This window comes from Chiloscyllium punctatum, chromosome 50 (assembly GCF_047496795.1).
Source record: "Chiloscyllium punctatum isolate Juve2018m chromosome 50, sChiPun1.3, whole genome shotgun sequence".
In the NCBI taxonomy this organism is placed as follows: Eukaryota; Metazoa; Chordata; class Chondrichthyes; order Orectolobiformes; family Hemiscylliidae; genus Chiloscyllium; species Chiloscyllium punctatum.
In genome coordinates, this window is record NC_092788.1 from 26,991,432 (window position 1) to 27,015,890 (window position 24,459).

The window sequence follows — 24,459 nt, forward strand, 5'->3', positions numbered from 1 at the left end:
CAAAAGGCCCTTGGGCCCAGCAGTTCCACACTGCCTCTTCGAAGAAGAACCCATGCAGACCCATTTCCAAACGATCTACGTTTACGCCAGACGAATGCACCTAATGAACACATCCCTGAACACTATGGAGCAATTTAGCATGGCCAATTCACCTAACCTGCAGATCTTTGGATTGTGGGAGGAAACCGGAGCACCCAGAGGAAACCAGCGGAGACAGGGGGAGCATTGGAAACTCCACACAGACAACTTCCTGAGTATTCTCACGTTTTCACAATGTCTGAAATTCTTCTGAAGTCACTTCCTATGATTAATATAATTTTTAATTTCTTATGTTAACCATCATTATGTCACTTCCCCGACTTTGGTAATTGAACCTTTAAAAAGACGTATTTTTCAGACTATGCAATATTTCTATAGATCTCCTGGTCCTGACCAGATATATCCAAGAACACAGCAATCGGGGAGAGAAGAAATTGCGGGAGTTCTGGCTGATAATTTTGCATCATCGTTAGCCACAGGTGAAGTCACCGAAGGCTGATGGGGAGCGACTGTTGTGCCCTTATTCAAGAAGAGCTGCAACGAAGAACATAGGAACTATAAACCTGTTAGCTTCACAACTGTGATAGGTAAGTTACTTGAGAAGTCTCTGAGATAAGATATATATATATATACACATTTGGAAAGACACGGAACAGTCAGCACGGCTTTTTGCATGGAAGATCACAATTTACTAATTTTTAGCGTTCTTTGATGAACTGACCATGAATGTTGACGAGGGTAGGGTGACAAAAGTAGTCGACATAGATTTCAGAAAGGCCTTTAGATTGGATTAGATTCCCTAGTCTGAGAACATGCCCGCCGGCCCAATAAGTCCACACCACCCCTCCGAAGAGCAACCAATCCTGACTAATGCACCTAACACTACGGGCAATTTAGCATGACCACTTCATGTAACCTGCACATCTTTGGACTGTGGGAGAAAACCAGGAGGAAACCCACGCAGACATGGGAGAATGTGCAAACTCCAAACAGTCAGTTGCCTGAGGTGGGAATTGAATCCAGGTCCCTGGCGCTGTGAGGCAGTAGTCCTACCCATTCAGCCACTGCGTCGCCCCAAGGTTCCATGTGAAAGGCTGCTCTGAACTGTTCGATCACATGGAATTCAGAGGGAGCTGGAAAACTGAACATACAATTGGTTTGATGTGAGATAGCAGAGTGTAATAGTGGAAGGACGCTTGCCGGATTGAAAGCCTGTGGCAAGTGGAGTGCCTCAGGGGTCTGTGTTGGGACCATTGCTGTTATGTCTATCAATGATTTTGTTGAGAATGTACAAGGCACGATTAGTAATTTTGCTGATGACACTAAAATAAGCGGTATAGTGGACAGTGAGGAAGGTTATCAGAAATTGCAGCCGGATCTTGATCAGCTGGGTAGTGGATCGTGAAATGACAAATGGAGTTTAATATAGATTAATGTGAGGTCTGTCATTTTGGAAAATCAAATCAATGTAGGAGTTTCATGGTGAATGGTTAGGCCTTAAGGAGTGCAGTGGAAGAGAGGGTCCTTGGAATTCAGGTGCACGGTTCTCTCAAATTAGAGTCACAGGTAAACGACAGTGAGGAATGCTTTTGGTACACTGGCCTTCATTAGTCAGGGAATTGAACAGCGAAATTGGGGAGTTACGTTGCAGTTATACAGGATGTTGGTGTGGCTGCGCTTGGAGTACTGTGTTCGGTTTTGTTCAATTTGCTCCATGAAGGATGTGATGAAATCGGAAAGAGTGCAGAAGAAATTCACAAGGATATCGTCAGTACTCAATAGTTTAGTTATAGGGAGAGTTTGGACAGGCTAGGTAATTTTTCTTTGGAGTGTCCAAGACTGAGATGATATATTGCAAAAGTATATAAGATCATGAGAGACATGGATAGGGCGAATGCACTCAATCATTTTTCCAGTGTTGTGAATCATAGACTAAAGGGCATCAGTTTAAGGTCAGAGCGGAAAGAATTAAAGGGAACCTGAGGGGCAACGGTTTTTACACAAAGGCTGGTACACATTTGGAATGAGCAGCCAGTGGTTGAGGGGGTTATATTAACAACATTTAAAAGGAATTTAGACAAATACATGGATAGGAAAGGATTAGATTGAAACGGGGGCAATGGCAGGGAGATGAGGTTAGTGTGGATGCACAGTTTGGTCGAAATGAACCTGTTTGGAATAAAGGGTCTGCCTCTGTGCTTTAGTACTCTATGACGCTAACAACCATTGCTTGTCTCCCACTGAATGTCATATTGTAATTTCCCAATTCACTGGAGCGAAATTGACCCTCCAGCCTCCAGGCTTCCATGATGTTTGACTATCATGTTCAACATTCGATATGATATGCAGATGCCGTGTAAAATGCAACATATTAATGTCACTTTTCCTCAGAACAAGGTTATTAATTAGTCATTCTGAGCAGACATCACCAAATCCAAACAATCCTTGTCTTTAGTTTAGATCACAACATACTCTTCAAGCTACCTGATACACATTTCTGGAATTTATTTTTCACAGCATTAGCAATCACTTAGTTTACGCAGTTTAAGTGTAACGTGAGATAATTTAGTATCCCTGCAGCATCAACAATACCAATTTTCCACAGCATAAGATATACAAAATTTGCACGACAATTTTACACGGCATGCTTTTTTTAACAATTTTACAAGGCCACTTGCTCCAAATACCTGGTCCACGTAACATAGGATTTCATTCAATCCCTCCAGACTGACACACACAGTTTGGTGTGGGTTAGAAAATGTTATTGGGAAATACAGGCTGGGTTCGAAAGACACCTCTGGTCTCTTTACAGAGTGTTTCCGCTCTGCAACTTGTGGTTCGTTTGTTGGTCATGTAGTGGACCCAGATTCACTGTGAATACAGCTCACCGACATAACTCAGAGATGATACACAAAATACTTTGCTCTCTCTGACTGCAACATTCAGGAAAATTACAACCATTAGCTTTCCAGTTACAAGATATGAGAACATAAGGAACAGGATGAGGTAATTCGGAAAGTCAATCTTGCTGTGCCATTGTATACCATCATGGATGATCCACTGTCAGCATCAATTCCATTCAATTCCCAATTCTTCACACACTTCTACTCAATGATATTGGGCAAAAACCAATCTACTTCCTCTGTAAATACTTTCACTCCCCGATCTCACTCGTCGAGAGAGTTCCTGACATTCACTATCCTCTGTGAGAAGAAGACACTCCCCACACAGGCACAATAACCTATTGATATGTTCAAAAGAGGTGAATACAGGAGCCCAGCTGAGAGTGACAGACCCTGATAACAAGGCAGGAGTTGGCTCAGGATGGTATCAAGGAACGCTGACTCAATTACATTTAATGGGAATCAACCACAATATCTCCTCTGGTTTGGGCCGTCCATAGCACAAAGAAAAATGTTCGTAGTTTGTGGACACCAAGCCTTTCACTCCCAGGACAACCCTTCAGGAGTTTTTCAGGATACCTTCCTGAACACAAACGTCTCCAGCTGCTGCATCAATGTCTTTCCTCCACCATAAGATCAGAACTTGTGATGGTAATTGAAGATCAGACAATTTTCAGAACATTTTGTCTCCTGTCATCTCCTGAACCAGTCTGTATCCATGAGCAGCGAGACCCGGACAACGTTCAGGCTTGTGCTATTAAGATGCCGGTAACAGCCAGACACTGCACATTTCCACAGTTAAAAGAGGAACACATTCATAATCTCATGCTGGTTGCACATGGATATGAGGAAGTATTGCAGTCCATCGAAATGAATGAGCAAGGAGAGGGACAAACCATTAAACCTTGTGCTTGTTTCACAGGAAAAGATGCAGTCTATCCAGTGCATCTAACAGGAACGTGCAAATTCCAATCAGACCCTTGTACGTGTTCGAACGCATTTGCGACCAGGACGAGAACATTCAGCCCCTCAAGGGCTTATGCAGGAACAGGAAGATGTCATTGATGCTCCAACGTGACAAACCAATGGAGCAGAGACTACACTCAGAGACGACTCCATGATGTTCCTCGTGGCCCCATTGCATGTGGACTGTGTGCTATATTAACATGGTTTCCTGGTAGTGAGGAGAGAAGCCAAATGTTTTGTGCCAAGTCTCAAGGAGGCATCTTCCACCTCCGAGAACACAGACCCATGTTCTCCATCGAGGAGAGAAGCTGTTGGGAATAGTTAACTGTTTTAGTGTGAAGGTATTGTGGCTGCTATCGGGATTGTGGATAACATGACGTTCAGTGCAGAATCACACATACCGAATGCACTATATTAATTTCGGGAGACTGTATGCAAACCCTGAACCTCTCTCTATCAATCGACATGGAAAGTAGGGCAGAAGTAGGGGAAACGTTCTCAGAGGCACTTAAACTATCGAGAATTATAGCCCGAGTAAAAACCAAACAATGGAATTATCACGTTCTTACTGTCTGTTTAGAACAGAATGAGTGATTGTCCATTCCCCTCAAGTTTCAATGCAATCATCTCTTATTCTCTCAAAGTGCTAGAGATTAATATTCACTCACTCCTCATGGTACTATGATCCCAGTGATTAGTCTGTTGATGCTATTTCACACTCTCTCTGTGACGAGGAGATAATTCCTTATAAAGGAGAGAAAATCTTCCAACAATACCCTAAATTCTGCCTCAACAACACTCAGGGATGATCATAATAATTCCCTTCCCTCACTTTGCCGTCTCTGTTTCTTTCCTGTGGTGTGAAAAAGCCATTCCCTTTCTATGCCCTGAGACTGACGTGAAATTTACAAGTTCCTTACCTCTGTACATCAACATCAATAAAGCCAACACCAGAGATGGAGATGAATATCACTCTTGTGGAGAACTTCAAAGATGTCGAATAAACTTAAAACAAGGAATGGTCACCTACCCCAATGGAAATGATCTGTCGGAATATGGTAAACAGGCAGAGGAAGGAGCTATCTTTCCTTTGCTCTTCCCTCACGGGATGTGTGCTGCCCTGGTCAGACCAGCATGTTATACCGATCGGAAACTGAGTGGCTGGTTCAGCTGTTCCACAGGACAGTAAAGAGTAAACTACATTATTGTGGGATTGCAGTCACACGGAGACCTGACCAGGCAAGGATGACCCATTGTCTTCTCTAAAGGACATGAGGCAAGCAGACGGGCTTTTTCTCACAAATGATAATGGTTTCATTTTAATTATATTAATTTCCTTCATGTGATATCAATGGATTATTATTCGATGGCAGTAGATTATGAGTCAATGACTTGAGCACGATACACTGTCTTACATCTGACAGATTTTGTGCAGCGAACAAGTTAAACATCTCAAGTGCAATTATTTTGTAACGGACACGAGTTTGAAGAGACTTGAAGAAACAGCTGTAACGGATTTCACAAAAGCACAAACAACAGTTCATTCAGCAGTTGCACTGAGACTGAGTCGGAGACTGGGATATCATAATGGTGGTATTAGACAGGATTGGCATGTGGGGATGTTATGGAAATATAAATCTGTGCAGGACAGAAAAGATTATGGAGTTTGAGAACAGTCTGGTTCCTTCTCGCATATCAGTGAGTAATTTGAAAACACTAATTTGCTTTATATAATTTACAAGGAACTATGTTTTTGATTGGAAGTGAAGACATTGATTTCCATTTTCCAAACTTAACATATCATGAGCAGAAATTCAGTTTAAACCAGTTTCGCAGTCAAAGCGAATGACTTACTAGGAACACCAACTATAGCGAGGATGGGATAATAACCACCTCGAAAAATCCAAAGGATATCCTGGATCCGCCATGCTAATGGTATCCAAGGTTGAGAAAGGAAGTAAAGACCCAAGGATAAACTCCTGCCCATTGTTGGAACATTCAAGTCTAATGTTCTCAGATTCTAATCTATTGTTTGAACAATTCAATCTAATGTTCTCAAATTCTGATCCATTGTTGGCACATTCCATTCTCGTGTTCTCAGATTCTGATCCATTGTTGGAACATTTCAGTCTAATGGTCTCAGATTCTGATCCATTGTTGGAACATTCGTGTCTAATGTTCTCAGATTCTGACCCATTCTTGGAACATTCGAGTCTAATGTTCGCAGATTCTGATCTCTCCACCCCTTCTCTCTGGAGGTGCTGATCCTTGTTTGTGCTGTCGGTGATGTTCTCTCTCACTCTATGGCATAAAACATTGACAGAGTCCATTTATCATTTATCGATGGAAACCTCCACTGGGATAATTAGAATCCACAAAGATTGACAATAATCACAGTCAGTGAACAAGTAGCTCCAGTTAAGCCATTTCAATTCAATGTTGATTTTATTAAAATTCAAGATAACGTTTAAGATTTAAACATTCAGCATGGGAAATGTGGGAGTGACTGAGGGAAAGGATGTAGGAGATAACAGATTTCTTGTGTGTAAGCATTCAATCTGCCTTGGATATGGGAGTAATTAAAGAGGACTGTTGGAACATAAACTAGTTTCTCCATGTATAAATGGAAACATACAGCCTGAAATTATTGATCAGTGATTATAATGTTGAGTGAACTTTTATAGTCCATAATCTGGTGGGAAAAGGTGCTCAAGACAACATGCATGATAACAGGCAAACTACATGGATATGTTCACAGAGAATTGTTCGTGATAAATACAATTCAGATTGTTATTCGAGGATCAGACGGGGCAAGTGAGGGTCATGCTGCAGATGTTATTGATGTCAATGAACTATGATGAAGTATCATTTACTGGAATTCAATTACTATGTGATTATGACATTGTGGAGGGGGCAGAAATTAGAGAGAATTTGAGGAAATTGCTGATGAGACTGAAGGGAGAGATAATGATATTGCCAGTCGTCTGTATTGGAACGTGCCCCTTTATAAATCAAAAGGTCAGATTCAGGACGCATGTATAGTGAGGGATGAGGACAGCCAACATTTACCGTAAGACCAGACGACATAGGAGCAGAAATTTGGCCTTTCAGCCCACTGAATCTGCTCCGCCATTTGATCATAGCTTTAAGCTTCTCAATACCATTCTCCGGCTTTCTCCACATAACCCTTGATCCCCTTGACAATCAAGAACCTATCGATCTCAGACTTGAATATACTTAATGACCATTTCTCGATAGCTTCTGTGGCCTTGAATTCCACAAATTCCTCACTCTCTGGCTGAAGAACTTTCTCATTATCTCTGTTCTAAAAGGTCTTTGCTTTATGCTGGGCCCTTCGGTCCGAGTCTCTCCTATCAATAGAAACATTTTTCCAACGTCCTCTCTGTCCATGTCATTAAGTATTTTGTAAGTTTCAATTAGATCCCCACATATTCTTCTAAACTTCATCAAATATTGACCCAGAGTCCTCAAATGTTCCACATATGTTAAGCTTTTCACTCCTGGAACCATTCTTATGAATCTTCTCTGAACATCATGCAGTGCCAGTGCATCCTTCCTGAGATACAGGGCCCAACACTGCGCACAATACTGTAAATGTAGTCTGACCAGAGCCTTATACAGTCTCAGAAGTATATCCCTGCTTTTATATTCACACCCTTTTGACATGAATGGCATAATTACATTTGCCTTCCTAACTACTGACAACCTGCAAGTGTACTTTGGGAAACTCCTGGACTAGAACTCCCAAGTCTCTTTGCACTTCAGACTTCTGATTTTACTCTTAATATTGAAAATAGTCCATGCCTCTTGTCTTTCTGGCAAAGAGCACGACCACACACTTTCGCGCACTTTACTCGACCGAGCAGTTCTTTAACCAATCTGCCAACCTGCCCACATCCTTCTGCAGGCGAAGGAGAGGACTGCAGATGCTTGAGATTACAGTCCAAAAGTGTGGTTCTGGAATATCACAGCCGGTCAAGCAGCATCAGAGGAGCAAGAGGGGCGATATTGCAGGCATAACTCTTTGACAGGAGCGAGGGGGATGGGCTAAAGGGGGCTGAAAGATAGATAGGAGAGGGTGAGGCTGGGGGTCTGGTACCAAGGAAGGCGATAGTTAGATAAAGGTAGGTTGTAGTCATGAAAGTCAGAGAAGATGGACAGATTGAACAGTTCAAAGAGGCATTGCGAAGTTAGAGTGTTAGATGCGAAGATAGGTGGAGTTGTGGACAGTGAGGAGGGCTGTTGTCGGCTGCAGAGGGACTTAGATATGATGCAGAGCTGGGCTGAGGAGTGGCAGATGGAGTTCAACCCTGCCAAGTGTGAGGTTGTCCATTTTGGAAGAACAAATAAGAATGCGGAATACAGGGTTAATGGTAGGGTTCTTAGTCAGGTGGAGGAACAGAGGGATCTTGGGGTCTATGTACATAGATCTTTGAAGGTTGCCACTCAGGTGGATAGAGTTTGTAAGAAGGCCGGTGGAGTATTATCGTTCATTCGCAGAGGGATTGAATTCAAGAGTCGTGAAGTGATGTTGCAGCTGTACAGGACTTTGGTTAGGCCACAGTTGGAGTACTGTGTGCAGTTCTGGTCGCCTCACTTTAGGATAGATGTGGAAGCTTTGGAGAGGGTGCAGAGAAGATTTACCAGGATGTTGCCTGGAATGGAGAGTAGGTCGTACGAGGATAGGTTGAGAGTTCTCGGCCTTTTCTCGTTGGAACGGCGAAGGATGAGGGGTGACTTGATAGAGGTTTATAAGATGATCAGAGGAAAAGATAGAGTAGACAGTCAGAAACCTTTTCCCCGGGTACAACAGAGTGTTACAAGGGGACATAAATTTAAGGTGAAGGGTGGAAGGTACAGGGGAGATGTCAGGGGTGGGTTCTTTACCCAGAGAGTGGTGGGGGCATGGAATGCGCTGCCTGTGGGAGTGGTAGAGTCAGAATCATTGGCGACCTTTAAGCGGCATTTGGATAGGTACATGGATGGGTGCTTAATCTAGGTTAGAAGTTCGGCACAACATCGTGGGCCGAAGGGCCTGTTCTGTGCTGTATTGTTCTATGTTCTATGTTCTATGTTCTTTCAAGTTGCAGGAAGGTGAAATGAGCAAACTGGTGAAATTGACATTGATATCCTTTTCTTTGGACGGTCCCAAGAGGATGAGATGTTGTTCCTCCAGGTGTTGGGTGACTTGAGTTTGGCAGTGGAGCAGCCCCAGGACTGGCATGTCCTTGGCGGATTGGGAGGGAGAGTTGAAGTGTTCGGCCATAGGATGCTGGGGTCATTTTGTGTATGTGTGTGTGTGTGTGTGTGTGTGTGTGTGTGTGTGTGTGTGTGTGTGTGTGTCTGTGTGTGTCAGAGATGTTCCCTGAAACGTTCCAAAAGTTGGCATCCTGTCTCCTCAATGTACAGGAGACTTGGAACAATGTACACAGTACAAAGTCTACGGGGTGTGGAAAGATCCTTTGGGACCTTGGATGGAGGTGAGGGGGTAGTTGTAGCCACGCATTGTTGAGGACAATGTGGGGTCTATCCTTGTTGTGGTAGGAAGCGTAGGGTTCAAGTACAGAGGTGTGGGAAGTTGAGGAGATTTAGTGGAGCACCTTTCTGCATAGCTCTCCACGTCTTCAATGCTATCCGACCCTCTTCATATCTTTATACTGTCTGAGCATCAGGCTGTGGGTGCTTTGGTGGCTTAGTGGTTACTACGGCTGTTTCACCATACTAGTGGCCCAGGTTCGATTCTCACCACAGGTAACTACCAGTTTGGTGTCGACCCCTTCTTCCCATATCTGCATGGGCTCCCTGTGGGTATTCTGGTTTCCGCCTGCAGTCCAAACAGACCTAGATTAGGTGAAATGGGTATGCTAAATTGCCCATGCATTAGGTTATTAGTCAGCGGAGAATGGGTCTGGTTGGGTTACTCTTTGGAGGGTTGGTGTGGACTTATTTTGCCAAAACGCCTGTTCCCACACTCGAGTGATTATAATACTAAAAATTAGCCAAAGTGCCCTCAGTTCCTTCATCTAAATCGTTAACTGTATGACATGACATTTGGTGATCCCAACACTGAATCTTGTGGAACAATGTTTGTCACTGACTGCCAAGACACATTTTATCCTTACCCTCTGCTTGCTTCTATCGATGCGAGCACGTTGCCTCTGACACTATGGATCCCCTTTCTCAATAACCTCCAGTGTAGCAATTTGTCAAAGGACGTCTTGAGGTGCAGGTAGATAATTAGATTTAGATTATTTACAGTGTGGAAATAGGCCCTTCGGCCCAACAAGTACACACTTACCCGCCAAAGCGCAACCCACCCATACATTTACCCCTTCACCTAACACTAGGGGCAATTTGGCCTGGCAAATTCTTCTGACCTGAACATCTTTGGACGGTGGAAGGAAACCCATGCAGACATGGAGAGAATGTGAAATCTCCACACAGTCAGACGCCTGCGGCGGGAATTGAACCAGAACTGTGGCAAAACACTGCGAGGCAGCAGTGCTAACCATTGTGCCACCGTGCCGCCCACAAGCATCCATTGGTTCTCCTAATCTGCTCAGTACCTCCACAAAACATTCTCGCGGGTTTGTCAGGCATGACCCCCCCTTGTTGAAACCATGCTAACTCTTCCCAAGTTTACCATCTACATCCAAATAATCAGAAATGGCACCCTTTACATCTGACGCTAGGTTAATCAGTCTGTAATTTTCTGTTTTCTGCCTTAATCCCCTGTCAAACGGGGTGTCACGTTAGCGATTTTCCAGTCCACTGTGTCCTTTCCTGATTGTAGTCATTCCTGCAAGATCGCAACTAACTCTTGCACGACATCTTCAGCTATCTCCCTTACAAGAGTGGGGTGTAGTCCATTTGGTCCAGATGATTTATCTAGATTCTGGCCATTCAGTTTTCTAACGCATTCTCTTTGGTGATGACCACCATACTCCGTTCTTCCCCTCACTCTGTTGAATTTTTGGGAAATTAATCGGACTCTTCCACGGTGAAGACTGATGCAAACTTCCTCAGCCATTTCTTTGTTCCCCACCACTACCTCTCTGGCATCATTTCCTATTTCTACTTCGGCCTCTCTTTTGAACTTTATATATCTAAGTGGCTAGTTTACCCGCTTCTTTAATTTTCTCCCTCCTTATACATTTTTGTTGCCCTCTGTTGGTCTTTGTAAGCTTCCCAATCCTTTGGTTTCACACTGTCCTTCACCACATTCTGTACTTCTCTCTTTTGATTTGATGCTATCCCTGACTTCCCTCATTAGCCATTGTTGCGTCATCCGCTCGTACCATGCCTCTTTATCCTTGCAATGAATCTCTGCTGTGTCTCCTAAATTGCTCCTGTCATTGCTGTTCTACTGTCTTTCCTGCTAGGCTACTCTCCCAGTCAATTCTACCCAGCTTCTCCCTTATGCCTCAGCAGTTGCCTTCATTCAGTTGAAATACTGTTGTCTCTGATTCTATCTTCTGTCTCTCAAATTGCAGAATAAATTCAACCATGCTATGATCGCTGCTTCCGACGGTTTCCTACAAATTAAACTCACTTATCTAGTCTGCCTCTTTGCACAACACTAAAACCAGCATTTCCTGTTCCCTCGTGGACTGCACCACAAGCTGCTCAAAATATTCTTGTAGACATTCCATTAATTGTTTTTCTTACAACCACTACCAAACTGATTTTCCCAGTCCTCCTGCATATCGAAATCCCCCATGATCAATGTAACCTTGCCTTTTCTACACATCTTTTCTATCTCCTGATGTATATGATTGCCGAACTCCTAAGCACTGTTTGGAGGCCTGCATAAGACTCCAACTGTGGTTGCTTTAACATTGTGCTTCCTCAGTTTTACCAATGCAGATTCTACACCATCTGACCCTATGTTATTTCTTGCTATTCATCTAATTTAATTTCGTACTAGTAAGGCAACACCATCTCGTCTGCCCACGTGCGTATCTTTTAGATAGGGTACATATCCTTGAACAGTTAGCTCCCAATCCTGATCCCCTTGCAGCCATGTCTCCGTGATGCCAATCACGTCATACCTGCCAATTTCGATCCGGGTCACGAATTCATTTACCTTATTCCTTACACTGCATGCATTCAGATATAACATTGTCAGTCCTGTATTAACCATCCCTCTTCTCATTGTCATTCGGTTTTCAGTGTACTTGAAGTTTGTTTGTTAACCATTTCTAGATACTCTATCCTATTTATGTCTGTGTTGGAGATTTTAAGAATCTTTTAATTCAGGTTTCTAATTACCCCTATAACTAATTCCCGTTCCCCTATCGCCACCACCATTCGTATTCCATTTACATCCCTGTCTACCGCCCTAGTTATACAATTGAATTGGACTCTTATCCCAGCATGGATCTGTTGAAGACTGTCCCATTGGAACAGGTCCTTTCTTCCCAAGTAATGAAATGTGTTTATTCAACACAAAATACAGTGACAAAATTATTTTCTGGACAAAAGAAAATATGAAATTTATAAAGAGATAAGATTGTTAAAATACACTCATGATATTGAACTATATGAAGTGAAATGTGGTTTACTAAACCATGGAAGTGGTGTGCAAACCTTTTCAGTCATTACTTGACCCACAGCTGAGATGCTGATTTCCCCTCTGACAGTGATCCCCCTCACTGAGTTTCTCTGGCCCAGTCTTTCGCACAGTCTCTCAGGAGGTTATCAGTTCCTGCTGCTATTGGCACAGTCCATTTAAATTAATCGACATTCGCTCTGGAGCCAGTCAATTGGTCTATTGGATTCTGTTTAGCTGTCAGCCACTCAACGCTGTGATATTATAGGAGATAAGTGACTGGGATCATAACCAGTATCAGCATGGTGCTCTCAGGGTATGGCTCTCAGACGAAGAGCTTGTGGTTCAGGGGAATTTTAAAATAAAGCTTCCATCTTCTCTATATTTCTCCTCATGTTGCCCCCTGATCTATTTAATTTCATCTCCGTTTCACACCCCTTCATTTCTCACTCACTCTGTAACTCCGTTTTCTCTCCTCTCTGTTTATCTCCCATCACATTCTTTATTTCTGCTTCATTCTTTCTCTCTCTCTCTCTCTCTGTATCTCCAATAACTCTCTCTGCTCTCAGATAGTGTAGTTGGAGTGCTCTGGGTGCACGAAGGACTGAATAGCTTCCGTCTGTGCTTTATTAATTCTGAGGTTCTCTGACCCACAATAAAAGTGTTAGGTGCCTCGAGAGACAAGCAGATTCAGTGAAGGACACAGGGCACAATCATTCATTATCTCTTGCTGTTCTCTTATATACAGCAACCTCGAAATATCTGTTAAAACAAAACAGATTGAAATTCGAGCAGTCGGAAAGACGTTCGCCAGATGATATTGCATTCAGGATTTAATAAACAGTTGCCACACCCAAAATGTGAATTTGCCTGATAGCTGCTGCTCCCAATTATCACTCCCTAGCTCCTGCCGAATACTGACGTAACTTGCCTGACCCCAGTTCCATAGCTTCTCAAAATGTCCTGACTTATCCATGATCTTAGCTACCTTAAAACTGAAGGAATTTCCAAAATGTTTCCAAAATGCTGTCCCCTGTAATTTCAGTCACCGTTCCAGGCTCATTAGCCAATACGAAGTCGAGTAGAGGACTATCCACATACCGTTTCAAGTAACCCGCTTGGATGCACCAAACATATTCAGTCTAATCTCAGCCACTTACTCTATGGAGTCCCAGTCAATATTGGGGTTGTTGAATCACTCACTTTGACAACTCTGTTTTTATTACACCTTTCCATAATTGGCACACAATTGTTGTCAAAGTCTAGGTGGCTATTGAAAGGAATATAGCATAATCCGAACACAGTAATTGCATCAATCTTATTTTTGTTATGTACTCATATTGCCTCAGCGGATGATCCCTCCAGTACGTCCGCTCAGTGCAAATGCAACATTATCACTGATTATTAATACAACTCCTCCGCTTATTTTAACTTCCTCTCTATCTCGCCGAACAGAACAAAATCCTGGAACGTTAAAATTCCAGTCCTGACCCTCTCCAAACTAAGTGTCTGTAATGGCTGCAACATCATGGTCCCATGGATTGATTCAGACTGGAAGCTCATTTGCCTTACCCAGAATAATTATTGCGTTGACATAAACACACTTTGCCCAATGCCATCAGATCCTGACCTGATAGTTGGTTTGAGTTTCCCTGATGTAAATTCGTCTCTTCTATTCTCTGCTAATCAGTAATACAGACAATATTTAAACAGACAATTCCAGCTTCCTCCCTTGTTCCTTCAATACGTACATTGAATCACACACTGTCCAATTCCAGTAAAGTGCTGAATAATTATTTTACATTAAACAACTGTCTCCAGCTACTCACTGTATATTTTACAACTCTCTCTGAACCAATGGATTGACATCTCCCTTGTCCCTCTGTCAAACAAATTTCTATAATATTAACATAGCAGTTATATATATTCACCTAAGCTCCAAGTTCATCCGTCTTGCCTGTCATACTCCTCATACAATAATCAGCACACTTCAGACTGCCAGGCCCATTGTGTTTGGTAACCTCTTCTGTTTGTTGTTGGTCTTAGCTGTACTGGCATTAGTCGCCAACCCCGCCTCAGTCGTGTACTTGTGGACCTACTGCACTGGTTCCCTCTGTGCCCCCCTCCCCCCAAAGGCCACACGAGTTTAAACCCTCCTGAGTGACAATAGCAAACCTGCCTGCCAGGAGATTTCAGCAGGTTCAGGTATATCTCGTCCTTCTTGTGCATATCTTATCGACTTGGGAATCCCAATGATTCACATATCGGAAGGGCTGCCTCCTCGACCAGCTCTTTGCCCATGTATTTAACTGTACTTCCTTCCTATTCCTAACCTCATTGGCACATGGAATAGTCTTGTCGCATCAAAATTTAAATATAATTTCAGCATAACTCTGGAAAGACTTTATTTCTTTAAATAGACAGACTTGACAATAAATACTTAAGAAGGAGAAAATGAGGAGATGGCAGAAATGACGAAGGATGATCCGACGTATCTGGAGGTTGTTGGGTCGTAGGTAACGACTAGGACCGCACCAAACTCCAGAAAGAACCCCACTAGTCCTCAGCTACTCCCCCACCAATCTCCAGTCAGAACCCAACTGGCCCTCACCTACCACCCCACCCAACCTCCACATATGTCAGATCATCCTTCGTCATTTCCGCCACCTCCAAACGGACCCCACCACCAAGGAAATATTTCCCTCCCCACACTTATCAGCATTCCGGAAAGACCATTCCCTCTGCAACTCCCTTGTCAGGTCCACTCTTCCCACCAACCCAACCTCCACTCCTGGCACCTTCCCCTGCAACCACAAAAAATGCAAAACTTGCACCCACACCTCACCCCTCACTTCCCTCCAAGGCCCCAAGGGATCTTCCATATTCGCCAAATTCACCTGCACCTCCACACACATCATTCACTGCATCCGCTGCACCCGATGTGGCAACCTACTTGCGGAACTTTTCAGAGAACACCTCTGGGACACCCGCACCAACCAACCCAACCGCCCCGTGGCTGAACACTTTAACTCCCCCTCCCACTCCGCCAAGGTCCTGCAGGTCCTTGGCCTCCTCCATCGCCAGACCATGTCAACACGACACCTGGAGGAAGAGCGCCTCATCTTCCGCCTAGGAACCCTCCAACCCCAAGGGATGAATGCAGATTTCTCCAACTTTCTCATTTCTCCTCTCCCCTCCTTATCTCAGTCACAAGCCTCGGACTCAGTACCGCCAAAACGTCGATTCTCCTGCTCCTTTGATGCTGCCTGACCTGCTGCACTTTTCCAGTAGTAAATACTTAAGTATGAGTTCATTAACTGGGAAAGAGGCAAGAGTCTGACGTTCCTGACTCTGACACTTGCAAGAAGCGTGTCCAGCTCCGGGTGTTGTTTGACTGCATGACGGTTTTGCAGCTGCTGATGGACTCACTGAGCAGCATCCGTGATGCTGAGGAGTTAATAGATAGAACGTTTAGTGAACTGGTCACACCGCAGGTTAGGATTGCTGAGTGAGACAGTGAATGTCTCCAGCTACGACATGATACAGAAACAACACATTAACCGACTCACCATCGTTATTGTATATAACTAGTGCTGAATTTGTTGTTGATTTTTTTTGTTTGTTTTTAACTGTTTTTTATATCTCTGCTTATGGAACATGTAGGCAATAGAAGAACAAATTTCAATTTAAGGAAGATTCATATTTCGCAGAGTCCCAATTAGCCAATTAAATCACATCCTTTCTTTGTCAATCTTGCACATTATCTTCTGAAAGAATTCTGGCAGACTTGTCAATGGGACCTCTCCTTGACAAAGTCATGCTGACTCAGTCCTATTTTACTACGCACCTCCAAGTACTGCATTACAAAGGCCCAGTTCTTCAGCGAAATATCCCAGGCCAAGCCATCTCCAGCTGCTTCATCAATATCCTTCCCTCCATTCTATGCTCAAAAGTAGATATGTTCAATGACAAATGTGCAATTAATGCAACCCACAACTCCTCAGTTGAAATTTAACATAACACTATCAATTAGAGAATGGGTTACTTTAGATTTTGTACTATGCAATGAGAAAGTCTAACTAATAGCGTTATAGTATTGGACTCCGTGAGATCTGACTGTAGCGCAGTTCATTCTGAAACTAGAGATTGAAATTTGAGCAAAGGAAACTAAGAGGGTATGAGTGGCAAGTTGGCTGAGTTGGCAGGATGGTGTTTTGGGCAAATCACAAAACACTTTGCTGGTAGACAAGCAACAGCTAGTATTTGAAAAAGATACATCATTTATAACAGATATACATTCTTCAAATAAATAAAAATCTAATTGAAAAGATAAATCAACCATGGCTAATGAGGCTGGTACAATTGTAACATTTCAAAGGCACCTGGATTGGTATATGAATAAAAAGGGTTTAGAGGGATATGGGCTGGGTGCTGGCAAATGCGACTAGATTAAATTGGGATATCTGGTTCGGCATGGACGAGTTGCACCGAAGGATCTGTTTCCGTGCTGTACATCTCTATGACTCTACTCTCCAGCCTCATTGTTAATACTAGCCTCGAAAAACCCATTAATGAACGATGTCAGGCCAAATGCCTTATGATTTCTTGTCTGTTGCCTCCCTCCTTCCTTGCACAGAAATTTTACATTCCGATTTTCCAGTTGTCTGGGATTGTCCCTGACGATACTTATTTCTGAAAATCCACCAGCAGTCCTCCACAATCATCTCCTCTATTTCCTTGAGAAATTTGACTTGTTATCCTTCCAGTCTGTGTGCTTTATCCATCTTCAAACATTGCAGCTTCCACAGCACATACTCATCAGCACCGACCACCACCCTCATCTCTTGCCCTTGACTGTCTTGCAGTTCTGGAATGCTGCTAGTTCTCAACCATTGTGAGGACTGATGCAAAGCACCTATTCAGTTCATCCTCCAATTCTTTGTTCTCCGTGTCTCTGTAGCCAGCCTCGTTTTCTAGTTGTCCAAGGTTCACTCTTGCATCTCTTCCTTTCATAGATCTCAACTAAACTCCTGGAGTCTTCTTTTATATGGCGAGCAAGCATATACGTTCCACATTCTCCAACTTGTTGTTTTTTAAATTATCTTCTGCTGCGAGAGAAAGGCTTCCCAATCTAAACAAAAAGACTGACAGAGAGTATTCCACGAAAGTGACTGCTGAAAGCAACATGTAACTACAATAATCCTGTCACCTATCATTGGTTAGCACGGTGACATGACTCTGTTGCCTCACAGTGCCAGGGACTCGGGTTCAATTCCAATCTCTGGAGCCTATCTGTGCAGTGTTTGTACAGTCTCCCCTTGTTTGCATTTGGAGCGTTAACTCCTTTCGTCTTTCCACTGTCTGTGTCTGTGTTTATGCCATTGGCAGTACTTTTGCTTTAGGACGATGAAGAAATGCAGCAAATGCAACCGGTTTTCGTAAAAGCGACCCAGGTGCTCAGGCTGTCCTGGGTGTTTAGGAGACTTGCGTGTACACTTGTGTGAGTGCAGTGTCACTGGCTCCCACTCTATCCCTATCAGTTCCTCAGTCCATCCATCACTGCATGCAGCCTTTCCTCGAGCCACTGCTGAGACTCCCTAGAACTCATCACCTGGCATTGGATGCTCCCAATGCAGGGCTCTGTATGCAAAGCCACTTTCTGACCCACGAGGGCTGCTGGGTAAAGACCCTGCCATTAAAAGGAACAGAATAACTAAAATCCAATTGAAAATCAAATCAGAGTAGACGGGCTAAAATGCATCAATCTGCTCTGTCTCTTTCTGGTCTTTTGGACTAACTTCTGTTTATACTTGTCCATCTGCAAATAGAAGTTCAATATCGAACATAGAAAATTTACAGCCCAGGAACAGGCCCTTCGGCCCTCCACTCCTGAGTCCATTCAAATGTAATGTCTAAACCTTTCAGTCAATTCCGAAGCATCGGTATCCCTTTTTTCCCTACCTACTCATTCATCTGTCCAGACCGATTTTAAATGAATCTACCATACCTGCCTCTACCACGTCCGCTGGCAACACCTTCCAAACGCCCACCACCCTCTGTGTGAAGTACTTGCTGCGTGTATCCTCCTTAAACTTTCCACGTCTCACCTTGAAAGCATGACCTCTCGTTATTGAATCCTGCACCCTCGGAAAAAGCTTATCTCTACCACGCTGTCTATACCCTTCATGATTTTGTGAACCTCAGTCAGGTCCCCGCTCAATATCCTTTTTTCTAGTGAAAATGTACCTAATCTACTCAACCTCTCTTCATAGCTAGCACCTTCTGTACCAGGCAAGATCCTCATCAACCTTCTCTGCCCCCTCTTCAAAGCTACCACATCTTTTTTGTGACATTGCGCCCAGGACTGTACACAGTATTCTAAATGCGGTCGAACCAATGTCTTGTACAATTTTAACATGACTTTCCAGTTCTTATATTCAATATTCCATCCTATGAAGGCATGTGTACTATATGCCTTCTTGACCACTCTATCCACCTGTGCAGCAACCTTCAGTGGACCTGCACTCTCAGATCTCTCTGTCCATCAACTTTGCCCAGGGCTCTACCATTCGTTGTACAATTAGCTCTAGAATTAGACTTGCCTAAATGCATCACCTCACATTTGTCTGGATTGAAAGCCATCTGCCATTTTTCCGCCCAACTCTCCATTCTATCTATATCCTTCCATATACTCTGGCAGTCCCTTATGCTTTCTGCTACTGTTCTAAATGATGTATCTTTTCAAATGCTAGCTATTGCCTGTCTACTGGTAAAGCGTTTTGTGATTTGCCCAAGACACCAACCTGCCAACTCAGCCAACTTGACAATCATAACCTCGTAGTTTCCTTTGTTCAAATTTCAATCTCTAGATTCAGAATGAACTGCGTTACAGTCAGATCTCACAGAGTCCATTAATTTAACGTTATTAATTCGACTTTCTCATTGCATAGTACAAAGTCTGAAGTAGCCCGATATCTGATTGATAGTGTTATGTTAAATTTCAACAGCGGGGTTGTGGGTGGTATTAATTACACATTTGACATTGAACTTTCCTACTTTTGAGCTTATAACGGAGGGAAGGATATTGATGAAGCAGCTGGAGATGGCTTGGCCTGGGATATTTCGCTGAAGAATTGGGCCCATGCAATGAAGTGCTTGGAGGTGCATAGTGAAGTAGGGCCGAGTCAGGACTTTGTCAAGGAGAGGTACCGCTGACATTTCTGTGAGAAGTCTTTCAGAAGATAATGTGCAAGATTGACAAAGAAAGGATGTGATTTTATTGGCCAATTGTAACTCTGCGAAATATGAATCTGCCTTAAATTGAATTTTATTCATCTATTGGTTACAAGTTGCATAAGCAGAGATATAAAAACAGTTAAAAATTAATAAAAAAACAAATTTAGCACTAGTTAAATACAATAACGATGGCGGGTGCTCGTGTTTTGCATAACCACCTCTATCCACCTACTATATTCTCTCATACATTCTTCTCAAACCCACCCCACTCGCATTTATCTCGCCACAGTCAAGGCTCTGAAGCTCATTGCTGATGAAGGGCTTTTGCCCAAAACACTGTTTTGCTGATCCTCGGATGCTAACTGTTTTGTTGATTCAGTTCCATGTTTGGGTGTCTTGAACGTGTGATTCCGAACAGGACGTTAGTATCTGAGACAGGCTACTTTGAGTGGATAGGAAAACACCAGTGTCCCAATTGAACTCAAACCAATTCTTCAGCACCATTTTATAATCCTCAGGTACTGGAGCCGGCTGTGTCCCTCTTCCGAAATATGGGAACACTATTTAGGTTTAGCTGATGAGTGGCAAACAAGAATAATTCTTTAATTTGACCAGGCAGTAATTATCTCAAATAGGAAAGAATCCAGAAGCTTTCTATTGATTTCAGTGACATAATCAATATCCAAAGACAAATATCCAGTGTATAAAGATTGATCAGAAATTCAACTGGACTGGCCGTGGAAAAACAGCATTTCAGATGATTTGAGTAACTCACCTCCTAAAGCTCCCCAAAATCTTTCCATTACATACATGGCACCAGGCAGCGAGTCTAAAGGAAGACCCGCTGGTGCCTCGATGATTACCATGCAAGAACTGTTGTCGAGGGAAAAGCAGACGGCTAGTTAACACTGCCTCCATTGGTAGTCAGTAATAATGAGTCGTTGCAACACTGACACACAAGATGCACTGTATAGACTCTGTCCCAATAGCACTATGGATTACCAACACCAACTGCACTGGGGCTTCTCAGAGGCAATTAATGCTGGTCCACCTCCGTTAAAATCCCACACGAATTAAAAAACAGACTCAATTTTCCAATAATTTTTGAACAATGCAGATTTTCTTATTGATCTGATGAGCCTGTAGCTATCTCTGAAGTTGTAGAAATCAATTCACGCATAAAATTAAAGACTAACTGACAACTCAGGCACAGGTAATACAAGATAACACAGCATTTAAGAAGCAGCTGATTCGTCACTACAAATGTCAGGGCAGAGTAAACTATAATCTCAATACAAGTGAGATTAATGCATTTTGTTGGCTTTTGGCTGGCATATATCTGTTGGGCTGTAGAGCCTGTCTTTATGCCGTATGGCTTTACGAATTGAGTTCTTGAGAACAGAAGATGTAGTCCCACTATTTCCATCGCTGTGGTGAGGAATGCACAGTATTCTAACTTGAATCAATATCATTGTCCCTTCACTGTCACTTGTTCAGAATACTGTGGCTCTCTTTGAAACATATCAGTTAGTCTCCCTGCAACACGAGGATCACTGGGGTTCACCACCATATTCTGAATGGAAATTAGACACAGGCAATAAATGTTGTTCTTGCCAACGGAATTCATCTTACGAGAACAACTGAATAGAATCTGCTCTATTTAATGCACCCATTCTAACCGATCTGATTTATGACGCAGTTTTAATGAGGCTTTTACTTTGACCTAAGCATCTGAACTTTCTGTAACTCCATGAAACTTCCACGAGAGTGTTCGCAGTGCTGTTTAAAAAACAAATTTGCACATTGTGCTCATCATTCTAAAATGGAGACCCTTGTGCGCTTGGAAATGCTTTCATTATTTGTCAGTATCTAAAGGCAATAGCAACAAAAAAACTAAGATCAGGAATAAGTGATTGGACAACTTGAACCAAGTCTGCTCTGTGATAAGATCATGGATGATCTGATTGTGGCCTGAAACACACATTCCTGCTATGCCTTATAACGTTAATGCATCGTTCTTAGGCGGTAAACTGTCTACCTGTGTCTAAGAATATTCATTGTCTTATTCTCTGGGAGCGGAGTTCCCACAGATGCAGAACCCTTTGAGATGGTTAAAACAATCACCAACAGTTTCCAGCAGTCCATCCATTTCTGGAAATCTCTCGCACAAATTGAAATATTGTTTCAGCATTCAACTTGAATCGACTATTCAGAATTAAATGGGTTTAAACGGGATTATGCGTCATTTGCCTAAACGCCAACTGATCCAAGTCCATTCTGACAAAGTTTCCTCCAGAGATAAATGCTCCTCACAGGAGTCAGTTGAATGAATCTTCTCTGGACTGCTTTTCATGTCATTGTGCCCTCAGCTCCTCTAATGTGATCTCACCGTACCCTGCAAAACTGCAGAAAATCTTCCTTACTCCTGAGTGTATTCTCTTTCATAAGGTTTGAATATATATATTGCCTCCCTATGATGTGCTCGCAATGTGTTCTTTTGTGATCCAGGTGCCTGATTCCTTTGTGCCTCACGTTTGCAATCTCTCCATTGGAATATTACACTATTTTTCCATTCATACCACCAATCTATTCAAACACAGACGCATTTCTCCTCCTCTGCGCCATATATCAATATATCATTCAGTTGACCCACTTCGAACTTTCTATAATATTATGAAGTTGAGGTCAACATCCATCTGATAAGTAAAAGCAAAGCACCCAGTAAAGATTTCCTCGCCTTATAATATGATAAGGGAATGTGACAAGTGATGTAAGCCACCTCCTTTTTGATACCCAGTTTGTTATGATGGAGTGTTTCAATGAAATGGAATCCTTTCAGACATTCTGTAATTAACAATTAACTATTTACCTGCCTAGGGGAGGCCCGATGGCTCAGAGGTTAACAGTGCTGCTTCATAGTGCCTGAGACTCCGGGTTCGATTCCAACCTCGGGCAACTGCCTATGTGGAGTTATCACATTCTATGCATGTCTGCGTGGGCTTCAAACACGTGTTCCTGTTTCCTCTCACAATCCAAAGATGTGTGGGTTCATTGAATTGGGCATGATAAATTGCCTACAATGTTGACAGGTGTGCGAACTCGGTGCATTTGTCAGGGTTATATATAATTAATAGGGTAGAAAAATGCATTTGAGGGGTTTACTTTTTGGAGGGTCAGTGTGGTCCTTGTTCGTCTGAAGGGCCTGTTTCCCTAAACTAGGTATTCTATGATTCTAACTTTAACAGTGTACAAACCACTAACAAACTGAACAATCACTCTGTAACTCATTACTTATTCTGAATAAAACAAGATTTTCCTGACATGCAGTTTCACAAATGCGCATTCCACACATAAATCCATTATTCGTAAGAACAAAATTAAAACTTAGTTTCTTAAAGTTCATACAGAATGGACTCTGTTGAAATTTCTGTATCTTATTCCCTCATCTTTTTCTGTCTGAAATGCCTTCTTAGTTGTTTTCAGGTTTCAAGTATATTTGCTCAGCGTGTTGTGTGCCTTTATTGATGGATGCAGCTTTTTAGGCAGAGTATGGAGATTTTTGTGAGACCCCAATATTTTTTCGCAGATGACACTTCCCTGTCATATTTCTTTTCGGATATAAGTTGACTGTTCCCCTCTGTCCAATTGCCTCTCTTTTATATATCCCTCCTTGACACATACATTGACACCGAGATCTCTCTGTTCATCGACACTTCAAAGAATCTTACCATTAGCCTAGTACTCTTTATTCCTTTTGCTCCTTCCAAAGTGAATCGCCTCACATTATTGCACATTAAACTCAAGTTGTCACCACTCAGCCCAACTCTGTAACCTGCGACACCCCTATGTCCCTCAGTAACCTGGAATATCCTTCACACTATCCACACTTCACCAACCTTAGTATCATCATTAGATGTACTAACACATCATTCTGTGCCCTCATCTAGGTCATTTAAAAAAATGACAAACAGCAATAATCCCAACAAGTTCCTCTGTAGGAACTACAGTTTGTGGTGCTGTCTGTGAAAACAGAAAGCATTGCTGTTGTGCCTCTGCCATTTTTGAGTTTTTCATTGTTACCTTGTCAGTATCATCCTGCAAAGAGCTATCACTTAGTTTCACTTTGTGCTTTTTTTAATGCACGAATGAAAGCTACTGGTATCAGTATTTATGATTCCATTCATTTCCTTTCATAGCTTCTTTTAATGTTGTCTGTTAACCTTTTGCTGAAGTTTTTTGTTTGTTTTCATTAATTCCCAGAAAGAGGGCATTTATGTGTAGGCCAGCATGTATTGCCCATCCGTGATTTTCCAGAGGGAAGTTAGGAGTTATCTACATTCATGTGGATCTGGGGTCACATATCGGCCAGACCAGGTAAGGATGGCAGTTTCCTTCCCAATAGGACATTAGTGAAACAGGTGAGCTTCTACTCACAATCTATTCATATTCACCATCAGCTTGGTAACCCCAAATTTGAATTCAAATTCCACCATCTGCCATGGCAGGATTCGAACCCAGCTCCCCAGAACATTATTTGGGTCTCTCGATGAGCAGTTCTGCTGTAATGCAGTAAGCCACAGCCTTACCCAAACCCCGGAGCATGACTAACTTGTGTAGTATGATTTGCCCTAGTTTTTGAACTCATACTGTCATTGACTTCCTTATCTCGACATGGATATTTTTTTCTGTCATGCAATTCCGCTTGTCTCACGAATGTACTTTAATTGCAGGTATTTAGTATCC